This window comes from Pristiophorus japonicus, chromosome 11 (genome assembly GCF_044704955.1).
Source record: "Pristiophorus japonicus isolate sPriJap1 chromosome 11, sPriJap1.hap1, whole genome shotgun sequence".
Taxonomy (NCBI): domain Eukaryota; kingdom Metazoa; phylum Chordata; class Chondrichthyes; family Pristiophoridae; genus Pristiophorus; species Pristiophorus japonicus.
This window is the reverse complement of record NC_091987.1, coordinates 72,341,156-72,353,386: the sequence shown is the minus strand read 5'-3', so window position 1 is coordinate 72,353,386 and position 12,231 is coordinate 72,341,156. Positions and strand designations below refer to the sequence as shown.

The following is a 12,231-nucleotide window of genomic DNA, read 5'->3' as shown; positions in this document are numbered from 1 at the left end:
CACATTTACACAGTAATGCTATATTCATTTCCTCCATGGTAGTTCAATTATTTAATACTTATGATTTAATGATTTACATACTGCAGCTCTATTTAGTATTAACTTACAGTAAGTAATTGTTTTCATATTTATATATTCAACTGTTTTCACTAACCCAGTGATTCTCATATAACTAGTTAGTTAGACTATTTTATTTTTTTGTGCCCGATATTCTCACTGTCCAGGAAGGTGACAGTTAAGAAACATTGGGGTCGAAATTAGGTTGTGGACACCACCCGTTACCGCTGGCGGTAGGCGGCAAATGAGCATCGTTGTTAAGTGGCATCCACGTCCCGGCTGAAATTGAGTAGACTCTTTGGCAGAAGCGCCAAGAGGCAATGTTGTGCTGGCTAATGCCACCCGCATGGTGACATCATCCAGCATACAACACTTCTTTGACGCCTCTGTCGCAATATTTGATTTGTACGACTGCCGAACCGGCAGGCCTGAAAAAAGTAGTGGTTAAAGTGCGGCTCTCAGGCGGAATCTCCCAGAAAGGAATGTAAGTTTTTCTCTTTATTTATTTCTGCATGTTTTCATTAGTTTTCAGAACGGGAAAGTGTGTGCGTAGATCGGAGAAGTTTTGTTATTTTTTTTCTTCTTGTTTTTTTCCTAGCATAGCGGCAGCCTCCCGTTGCGAAACTGAGTCGGCCTCCTGAGCTTCTGCCCCGTTGGCACTGAGGATGAGTATGCAACGCCACTTTATAAAATCACTGCTCTCTCATCTTTGGGAGTTAAAACTGAATTTAGCAATGTAAGGCTGCACCTAACGCCCGGTGCTAAAATCAGCACTCAGGCGCTGACACCGCCTCAAAAATAGCCGTAACCAATTTCAACCCCATTGTCTGTAGGGAAAGGTCAACTTTAAGAATTTACTGGCTGGGATAACAAAGATGTACAAGGTTACACAACCACACGGACAATGATAAAGCAACTTAACCATGTCAACAAATATGACCCTTTCTAAAGTTTCTGCACTTCAATTGTCAACATTGACTGACCTGCTCCTGAACATGTTAATATACAAACCCAAAAAGAGTAGTTGGAATGTCTTCACTGACAATGTCTTACTCAAGTTAATTCATTTGTGTGAAAAACTGTTAGGAATTGCAAGCACATTTTGCTTCACAGTGTGAAGATTACCAATGTGAGTTAAAGTCATATGTACCACCACTGAAACCACTTTGCAAACTGTTCTGCATGCAATAAAGATTCAAGCTGAGTACTGTTTAACTAAGCAAGGTACAACCTTGGCTCTGGTTTATTTAGGCCCAAAGTGCCTGACTTTCAAAATGGCTGGCCTTTTATACCTGAGCAGCACCATGTGCATGCTGCTCAGTGGCCTCCAACAATGACGCCATCTGATGGCTACAAACAGAATGTACATACATGACAATACCCCCCCTCTGAGATCTTATCACAGTCTTTCACAGGTTGAGATGGTCCGGTGCTTTGCGCTCCCGGGTTGACTGTCTCAGTTCGATTTCAGCCTTAGGTGAGTGTGCGGGGTCTGTTGTGGCTAATGGCTGGATGACTGACTTGTTGGGGGTGGCAGTGACCATGTCAGAAATTGCAAGTCCATTTTTATTGAACTGGTCCACGATGGAAATTCCAGGTTCACTGCTGACCCTGGAGTCCTCTGAAGACTGCTGGTAGGTTGGTTGGTCGTCCATGGTTTCTTCGTCTGACTGCTCTAGCTCGTCTGTGTGCCTCAGCTTTGTCTGATCCATGTGTTTCCTGCAAGTTTGCCCATTCTTGAGCTTGATAACGAATACTCTGTTGCCCGCCTTGGCCATGACGGTATGAGCGATCCATTTGGGACCCTGACCACAGTTCAAAACAAAATACAGAATTAACAGAAATCTCACATGACACAGTTGCGTGATTGTGGTATCCTTGTTGACTTTGTCTTCTGTATTCAACATGGTTATTTAAATCCGGGTGTACCAGAGATAGCTTGGTCTTAAGACATCTTTTCATCATGAGTTCAGCAGGCGAGACCCCTGGGAGTGTGTGGGGTCTTGGTCCTGTAACTCAGCAGGATGCAGGACAAGCGGGTCTGCAGTGACCTTGGGGTTACTCTCCTCATGCTGTGCTTGATTAATTTGTACTGCATGTTCAGCTTGCCCGTTGGATGCAGGCTTGAACAGTGCTGACCTTTGATGTTTTATGCCATTAAGTTTCATAAACTCCTGAAACTCCTGACTGGTGAAGCACGACCCATTGTCGCTCACCACTATGTCAGGCAGACCATGTGTCGTGAACATGACATTGAGATTCTCTATGGTTGCCGTGGATGTGGTGGATGACAAGATTATGCATTCTATCCACTTCGAATAAGCGTCGACCACCAAAAACATCTTGCCCAGGAAGCGACCTGCAAAATCTACATGGATCCTGGACCAAGGTTTGGATGGCTACTGTTATGTATGCAACATCTTGTAACTAGTACTCTACCACCACCAGAGGGCGCATCTGTTAGAGTCCCAAGGGATCCCAGCATCCCTTGGGAGCACTACATATAAGCAGGCCTCCCATGCTGTGCCAGCACTCTGGAGTCAGAGTAAAGAGACTAAGGTCACACTTACTCAAGTGTACAGTACTCAGTCACATTGCTTTATTTGAGGCACAACAATTGGCAACAAGTAATAGATAACGAACCATCATGCGAAAATGCAGAGAACTGTTGGTATCTTGGTGAAATTCTCAGAAGGTGACAATTGGGAAGACTTCGTGGAGCGACTCGTTCAATACTTTGTGGCCAATGAGCTGGTAGGGAATGAGAACGCTGCCAAATGAAGGACGATCCTCCTCACCGTCTGCGGGGCAACAACCTATAGCCTCATGAAGAATCCTCTTGCTCCGTTGAAACCAACAACCAAATCGTATGAAGAACTGTGTACACTGGTCCGGGAGCACCTAAATCCGAAGGAGAGCATTCTGATGGCAAAGTATCGATTTTATACATGTCAATGGTTTGAAGGCCAGGAAGCTATGTCACCGAACTATGGCGCCTTGCAGGACAATGCGAAGTCGGTGGATTCCTGGAGCAAATGCCAAGAGACTTTTTTGTGCTTGGCATTGGCCATGTGGTTATCCTTCACAAACTATTGACTGTTGAATCACCAAACCTGAGCAAAGCCATAACGATAGCCCAGGCATTTATGTCCACCAGCGATAACACCAAACAAATTTTGCAGCATAAAGATACGTCGGCAAGTGTTGTACACAAAGTAACGTCATTTTCACGCAGGAATGCATATGGCAGAACGTACACGCCGGCAGCTGCATGACCTCAGATGACTCAGAGTCCGCCATCAACTTGATGGTGCTGCGGAGGTGATCATCGAGCCCATCAATGTCACTTCAAACACTATGCGTGCAAAGGCTGTGGAACAATGGGGCACCTCCAGCGAATGTACAGACAAGCTGCAAACCCTGCAAACCACCACATTACAGAGGAAGACCGATCCATGGCGGATCAAACTGAACTGGAGACTCGAACCGAGGAGGCAGAAGTGTACGGGGTACACACCTTCACCACGAAATGTCCACCGATCATGTTAAAAGTCGAACTGAACGGAATTCCAGTATCCATGGAATTGGACACAGGTGTGAGTCAGTCTATCATGAGCAAAAAGGCCTTCAAGAGGCTGTGGTGCAACAAGGCGCAAAGGCCCAAGCTGAGCCCTATTCATACCAAGCTGAGAACGTACACTAAAGAGCTGATCCCTGTAATTGGCAGTGCAGCAGTAAAAGTCTCCTATGATGGAGCGGTGCACAAACTACCACTATGGATTGTACCAGGAGATGGCCCCACACTGTTCGGCAAAAGCTGGCTGGGAAAAATCAGCTGGAACTGGGACGACATCTGAGCGCTTTCGTCCATCGACGACGCCTCGTGTGCCCAGGTTTTGAGCAAGTTCCCATCCTGTTTGAGCCAGGCATCGGAAATTTCTCTGGGGCGAAGGTGCAAATCCACTTGGTTCCCGGTACACAACCCATCCACCACAAGGCACGTGCGGTGCCATACATGATGCGAGAGAAAGTGGAGATCGAGCTGGGCAGGCTGCAAGGAGAGGGCATCATCGCACCGGTTGAGTTCAACGAGTGGGCCAGTCCAATTGTTCCGGTTCTCAAGGGCAATGGCACGGTCAGAATTTGTGGGGACTATAAAGTAACGATTAATCGTTTTTCGCTGCAGGACCAGTACTCGCTACCCAAGACAGACGACCTATTTGCGACGCCGGCAGGAGGGAAGACATTCACCAAGTTGGATCTGACCTCGGCCTACATGGCGAAGGAGCTGGCGGAATCTTCTAAAGGCCTCACCTGCATCAACACGCACAAAGGTCTGTTCATCTACAATAGATGCCCGTTTGGGATTCGATCGGCCGTGGCTATTTTTCCAAAGGAACATGGAGAGTCTGCTCAAGTCGGTTCCGCGCACCGTGGTTTTCCGGGACTACATATTGATCACAGGTCGGGACACCATCGAACACTTGCAGAACCTGGAAGAGGTTCTAAGTCGGCTAGATAGTGTGGGACTCGGGTTGAAATGCTCGAAGTGTGATTTCGTGGCGCCAGAGATCGAGTGCTTAGGGAGAAGAATCGCAGCAGACAGCATCAGATCCACCGACGCCAAGACGGAGGCCATCAAGAATGCACCGAGACCACAGAACGTGATGGAGCTGCGGTCGTTCCTGGGACTCCTCAATTTGGTCATTTCCTACCCGGGTTAAGCACCTTGCTAGAACCTCTATATGTGTTGCTACGCAAGGGAGATGACTAGGTATGGGTGAAATCACAAGAAACTGCTTTTGAGAAAGCCAGAAATCTGTTATGTTCCAACAAACTGCTTGTTCGGTATGATCCATGTAAACGTTTAGTGCTAGCTTGCAATGAGTCTTCGTACGGGGTCGGGTGTGTGTTACAATAAGTAAACAAGTCGGAACATGGCAACTGGTTGCTTATGCATCCAGGAGTTTGTCCAAGGCCGAAAGAGCCTACAGCATGATTGAAAAAGAAGCTCTGGCATGTATTTACGAAGTGAAAAAAATGCACCAGTATCTGTTTGGGCTTAAGTTCGAGTTAGAAACTGACCATAAGCTGCTCATATCATTATTGTCAGAGAGCAAAGATATTAAAGATGGGCACTCACCCTGTCTGCATATAACTATGTAATTCGCCACAAGCCAGGCACAGAGAACTGCATTGATGCTCTCAATCGGCAACCATTGCCCACCACTGGCGTGGAAATGGCACAGCCTGCAGACTTGCTCTTGGTGATGGATGCATTGGAAAACAAAAAGTCACCCGTTACGGCCCGCCAGATCAGGACCTGGACCAGCCAGGATCCTTTACTGTCCCTTGTAAAAAAAACTGTGTCCTCCATGGGAGCTGGTCCAGCGTCACAGCGGAGATGCATGAAGAGATCAAGCCGTTCCAGCGGCGCAAAGACAAAATACAGGCGGACTGTCTTTTGTGGGGTAATCGCGTGGTTTTGCCTCAGAAAGGCAGGGAAACGTTCATACGTGACCTACACAGTGCCCACCCAGGCATAGTATTGATGAAAGCTATAGCCAGATCCCATGTGTGGTGGCCCAGCATCGACTCAGATTTGGAATCTTGTATGCGCCAATGCAACATTTGCTCTCAACTGAGCAATCTACCCAGGGAGGCACCGCTAAATTTGGGGTCATGGCCCTCCAAACAGTGGTCTAGAATCCACGTTGACTTCGTTAGCCCGATTCTAGACAAAATGTTTTTGGTTGTTGTGGATGCTTATTCAAAATGGATTGAGTGTGTAATAATGTCTGTAAGTACATCCACTGCCACCTACGAGCCATGTTTGCCATGCACGGCCTGCCTGATATCCTTGTCAGCGACAATGGGCCGTGCTTCACCAGCGCTGAATTCAAGGAATTCATGACCCGCAATAGGATCAAGCATATCATGTCTGCCCCGTTCAAGCCCGCATCTAACGGCCAGACAGAACAGGCAATCCAAACCATCAAGCAAAGCTTGAAACGCATGTCGGATGGGCTCCCTGCAGACCCGTCTGTCCCGAGTCCTGCTCAGCTATCGCACAAGACCCCACTCGCTCACCGGGGTTCCGCCTGCCGAACTGCTCATGAAAAGGGCACTCAAAACAAGGCTCTTTCTCGTCCACTCTGATCTCCATGATCATGTTAAGGGCAGGCGGCATCAACAAAGCATGTACCATGATCGCACAAATTTATCATGTGATATTGAAGTCAATAACCCTGTATTTGTACTCAACTATGGACATGGTCCCAAATGGCTTGCTGGCACTGTCGTAGCCAAAGGAGGGAGTCGGGTGTTTGAAGTCAAATGTGCAAATGGACTAACTTACAGAAAGCATTTGGACCAAACCAAACTGCGATTCACAGACAGCCACGAGCAACCTGATGAGGACACCACTAACTTCGACCCTCCGATACACATACAAGTGGCAACCGACATCACGGTTGACCACGAAGCTGAACTCACCATCCCCAGCAGCCCAGCGAGGCCAGCTGCGCAGCAGCCCAGCGAAGGCCCAACCAACTCACCTGCACCTGTGTTTGTACCGAGACGATCGACTAGGGAGTGGAAAGCCCCAGATCGTCTCACCCTGTAAATAAATGTACTATTGACTTTTGGGGGGGGGGGGGGCGCGGCGGGAGTGATGTTATGTATGCAACACCTTGTAACCAGCATTCTACCGCCACCAGAGGGTGCATCTGTTGGAGCCCCAAGGGATCCCAGCATCCCTTGGGAGCACTGTGTATAAGCAGGCCTCCCATGCTGTGCCAGCACTCTGGAGTCAGAACAAAGAGACTAAGATCATACTTACTCAAGTCTACAGTACTCAGTCACATTATTTGAGACATAACAGCCACGGCCACAGACTCAGCGGCGATTCCGCTGGTGCTTTGCTGAGCTGCATGCAAGTGTTGCACTGATGCACACATGCTTCCAGCTCAGATCAATTCCTGGCCACCATAAATGGGACCTGGCGATGGCCTTCATCATAATTATACCCGGATGTGTGCTGTGTAACTCACGCACGAACTTCTCTCTCCCTTTCTTAGGCATTACAACGTGATTGCAATCTGCTTGAATAGACAGTTCGTCCTTGCGACAAATGTACGGTTTGGCCTCCTCGCACATTTGCTTAGGTATAGCAGACCAATCCCCCTTTGAGGATGCAACCCTTTACCACCGATAAAATCGGGTCCTGGCTGGTCCAGATCTTAACTTGTTGAGCCGTGACAGGGTTCCTTCACTTTCAAAAGCATCCATGATTAACATTAGATCCGCCGGTTGTGGCGTTTCCACCTCCGGTGTGGGCAACGGCAACCAGCTCAAAGCATCGGCACAATTCTGTGCCAGGTCTGTGGCGAATGATATAATCATCGGCAGATAATGTCAGCGCCCACCTTTTGGATGTGGGATGAAGCATTGGTATTGATACCTTTGCTCTCGGAAAACAATGAAATGAGCGGCTGATAATCAGTCTCTAATTTGAACCTCAGACCAAACAGGTATCGATGCATCTTTTTAACACCGTATGCACACGCTAAAGCTTCTTTTTCTACCATGCTGTAGGCTCTTTCCGCTTTAGACTAACTTTTGGATGCATAGGCAACAGGTTGAAGTTTCCCGGATTCATTGGCTTGTTGGAGTACGCAACCAATTCCATGACGATGCGTCAAGTAGTTGAGTAGACCCCGGAACGAACGCAGCTCCATCACATTCTGCGGCTTGGATGCATTCTTGATGGCCTTGGTTTTCACGTCAGTAGGTCTGATGCCATCAGCGGTGATTTTCCTCCCGAGGAATTCGACCTCCGGTGCCATGAAGATGCACTTCAAGTGTTTCAGTCTGAGTTCCACTCTATCCAAACGCAGTAGAACCTCTTCCAGGTTGTTCAGATGTTCCTTGGAATCACGACCGGTGATCAGGATGTCATCTTGGAACACAATGGTTCTGGGAACAGACTTCAGTAGACTTTCCATATTCCTCTGGAATATTGCTGCAGCCGAGCGAATTCTGAAAGAGCACCTGTGGCAAATAAAGAGTTCATTGTGCGTGTTAATGCACGCAAGTCTCTTCGACGTCTCGACCAACTCCTGTGTCATACAGGCCGACGTCAAGTGGATCTGCACCTTGACTCCAGTGAAGTTGCCGATACCCGGTTCGAACAACGAGGGGAACTTGCTCAATACTTAGGCACATGTATCTTTCTCCGATGACAACACCTTTATGTCGTTCCAGTCGCATCTGATTTTCTCCAACCAGCTTCTGCCGAGCAGCATTGGGCCATTGCCTGGAACAATCCACAGCGGTAACTCGTGAACCGCACCGTTATATGACACATTCATTTGCGCACTGCCAATCACCTTTATCAGTTCTTTGGTGTACGTGCACAGCTTGTCGTTAACAGGGCTCAGCCTGATCCTCACAGTCTTAGCATCCCACGGCTTATAAAATGCCCTCTCGTTCGTGATCGATTGACTCGCCCCCATGTCCAGTTCCATCGATACCGGTATCCCGTTAAACTTCGCATCAATCAAAATTGGTTTACTCTTGGTTATGAAGGAGTACACTTCCTCCTCTGGCATCTCAGGTTGCGTATCCGGATCCGCGCTAGTCTGACTTTCATCCTTCTCAGGTGTGTCTCAGCACACTTGCTCATCTGCGGACACTTGCGCTGGAAATGCCCCACTCTCAGATAGCCTTTGCAACTAAATTGCTTAAATCGGCACTGTCGGTGCTGATGATTTCCCCCACAACACCAACACGGAGAAGTCGGATACATTCCCACTGGCGGACTTTGGGCAGCCACAGGTTTCGCGAATGCAGCCGGATAGGCCCTGCCATGTGCCGCTCTGCCGAATCAATCGTATTTACAGTACTTGCCGAGGTTCGGTTCGTCACTGCTCTTTGCTTTAGACTCCTATCTGTCGTCATACATGATTGAGCGATCTGGATGGGCCTTTTTAAATCCAACTCCTCCACGCCAGAAGTTTGCGCAAGATCACCTCGTGGTTGATACCGATAACAAAGAAGTCCCGCAGCATGTCTGCCAACATCGGCCCGAACTTGCACGGTGCCGCTAGACGTTTCAGGTCGGCAATGAATTCCGCCACGCTCTGGCTCTCCGATCGAACGTGTGTATAAAACCTGTATCTCAAGATGATGATGCCGTCATCTGGCTTGAGGTGCTCCCGTACCAATGTACACAACTCCTCGTACTTTTTCTCTGTTGGATCACTCGGCATGAGTAGATTCTTTATCAGACCGTAGATCTTTGAACCGCATACAGTGAGGAACACGGCCCGTGCCGATCTGCATTGTCGACCCCCTTCATTTTGTTGGCCACGAAGTACTGATTCAAATGGCTCACAAAGTCTTCCCAATCTTCTCCCTCCAAGAATCACTCTAAAAATCCAATCGTGCTCATTTTGCAAACAAAGGTTCTTGTATTCTCATCTCCAAATGTTATGTATGTAATAAAAGGTTCAAACTGAGTACTGTTTAACTAAGCAAGGTACAATCTTGGTTCTGCTTTATTTAGGCCCAAAGTGCCTGACTCTCAAAATGGCTGGCCTTTTATACCTGAGCAACACCATGTGCATGCTGCTCAGTGGTTTCCAACAATGATGCCATCTGGTGGCTACAAACAGAATGTACATAAATGACACAAACTTACTCTCCCAGTCAACCCAGCTCATACCCCTCCCATTGACCCATTTGCTCAAATGTAACTTTTCCCCCACCATTGAGTCCTTTTTCTCAGGTTGTTCCTTTTCTCTGTGACTTGTTGCCTCTCATTCGTGCCCCTCTGTTATCCTTCCTGAGGCTCGCCAACTCTTCATTTTGCAAAACAAGGAATCCATAATTACACAGTGAACTATCAACGACACCAATCTCAAACTGATCGCAACACCAACAATATGAACTCGTCGATATAGCTTCCTCCACACAAATAACTGAAGACAACAAAAGCAAATAATATTACTTGTTTAAACAAAGACTGCTGAGCATTCAATGTAACATAGGGATGTTTTGGGCAGAACAAGGCCATTACCCCTGGCAGCCTATCCTCCCCAGGAGATTCAGTCAGGGTTTGCCCCACACTGAATCGGGAGCGAATAGCCCCTGTAGCCCCTTTCGTAACAGGAATTCCTCGGGTCCTCTTTATAGAACCGGCCGTGGCTTTCCGTCCTTGATGAGAGCAGCCAGAACCAAAATGCCACTTTTGCCAATGCCGAAGTTGGGTAGAACAGCGGCAGTGAGCGGGGCCGGGTGCGCGGCTCGCTTCGCCCAGTGTTTAATGGAACCCACTGACTTAGTCAGACCGCCCGACTCCGCACAAGACCCCAGAGAGCTGACCGCTCGCAGGGCAACACGCCGCCGGGCTAGGCCCCCGGCTCTCCCTTACCCCGCTCTCCACCCTACCGGTCTCGGCTTCTCTCCAACCTCGCAGTTTGGCTGTGTCGGTTACCTTGGCAACGGCCCTAGCAACCCTGAGCGCCAACGAGACGACACGTCAGCGTAAAGATGGTCGGGTTCCCAAGTCCTCCTGCTACAGCAATGCCTGGCGGGCGCCCGCTGTTCCTGTTTCCAACTGCGCCACCCAGTGGTGATATTCATGCACTACACGCTGTCCGAGGGCTTTTGCTCCTAATGCTTCTTCTGTTCTGCAAGCATCGTAAGTTCTGTGCCTATGTTTCTGGCTTCCATAAGCAATTAACTTAAAATATGCCCAATACATATGTGTTCCTCTTATGATGTTGATCAGTATGAATTTGTTAACAGAAGGTCGTTTCTGACTAACTTAATTGAATTTTTTGAGGAGGTAACAAAGAGGGTCGATAAGGATAGTGTGTTTGATGTAGTCTACAAGGATTTTAGCAAAGTTTTTGATAAGGCCCCACATGGCAGACTGGTCAGAAAAGTAGATCCAAGGGAAAGTAGCAAGTTGGATCCAAAATTGGCTCAGTTGCAAGAAGCAAAGGGTAATGGTCAATGGGTGTTTTTGTGACTGGAAGGCTGTTTCCAGGTGGGTTCCGCAGGGCTACATACTAGGTCCCTTGCTTTTTGTGGTATACATCAATAATCTAGACTTCACTGTAGGAGGCATGATTAAGAGGTTTGCAGATGGTACAAAAATTGTCCATGTAGTTGATAGTGAGGAAGAAAGTTGTAAACTGCAGGAAGATATCAATGGACTGGTCAGGTGGGCAGAAAAGTAGCAAATGGAATTCAATCTGGAGAAGTGTGAGGTAATGCATTTGGGGAGGGCTAAGAAGGTAAGGGAATGCACAACACATGATAGGATACTGAGAAATGTAGAAAAACAGAGGGACCTTGGAGTGCATGTCCACAGATCCCTGAAGATAGCAGGACAGGTAGATAAGGTGATTAAAAAAGCATATGGATACTTTCCTTTATTGGCCGAGGCATAGAACATAAGAGCAGGGAGGTTATGCTTGAACTGTATAAAATACTAGTTAGGTCATAGCTAGAGTAGTGTGTGAAGTGCTGATCACCACATTACAGGAAAGATGTGACTGCACTGGAGAGATTACAGAGGAGATTTACAAGGATGTTGCCAGGATGGGAGAATTTTAGCTGAGGAAAAATTGGATAGGTTGAGAATGTTTTCTTTGGAACAGAGGAGGCTGAGAGAGGACTTGATTGATGTGTATAAAATTATGAGGGGCCTAGATAGAGTGGATAGGAAGGACCTATTTCCCCTAGCAGAGAGGTCAATAACCAGCGGGCATATAATTAAAGTAATTGGTAAAAGGATTAGAGGGGATTTGAGGAGAACCTTTTTCACTCAGAGGGTAGTGGGGGTCTGGAACTCACTGTCCGAAAGGGTGGTAGAGGCAGAAACCCTCATTGCATTTAAAAAGTACTTGGATATGCACTTGAAGTGCCATAATCTATAAGGCTATGGACCAAGAGCTGCAAAGTGGGATGAGCCTGGGTAACTCTTTTTCAGCTGGCACTGACACAATGGATTGAATGAGCTCCTTATGTGCTGTAAATTTCTAAGATTCTAAGATTCTGTATGTGTGTTTGTAGAATAATGTTCTAATCAGTGAAATATTTATCAATAAACCACTGCAGATCACAGCAGTGGTACTCAAACTTGTGTGTGTGTGGGGCCAC

The 12,231-nt window shown here is 47.5% G+C and overlaps 1 protein-coding gene across 6 annotated transcripts in view; it reads right to left on the bottom strand.

Annotated features, from left to right (window-relative positions):
* spag17 (sperm associated antigen 17) overlaps window positions 1–10,560 on the bottom strand; it is a 564,758-nt gene extending 554,198 nt beyond the window's left edge. For 4 of the 6 annotated variants that reach the window (XM_070893521.1, XM_070893526.1, XM_070893524.1 and 1 more), the window contains exon 1: window positions 10,493–10,560. The gene's annotated coding sequence lies outside the window, so the exon portion shown is untranslated. Of the gene's footprint in view, window positions 1–9,827; window positions 9,916–10,492 lie in introns of those variants that run through there. The other 2 variants (XM_070893523.1, XM_070893522.1) reach the window with 2 other exon arrangements.
* Window positions 10,561–12,231: the final 1,671 nt, after the last annotated feature.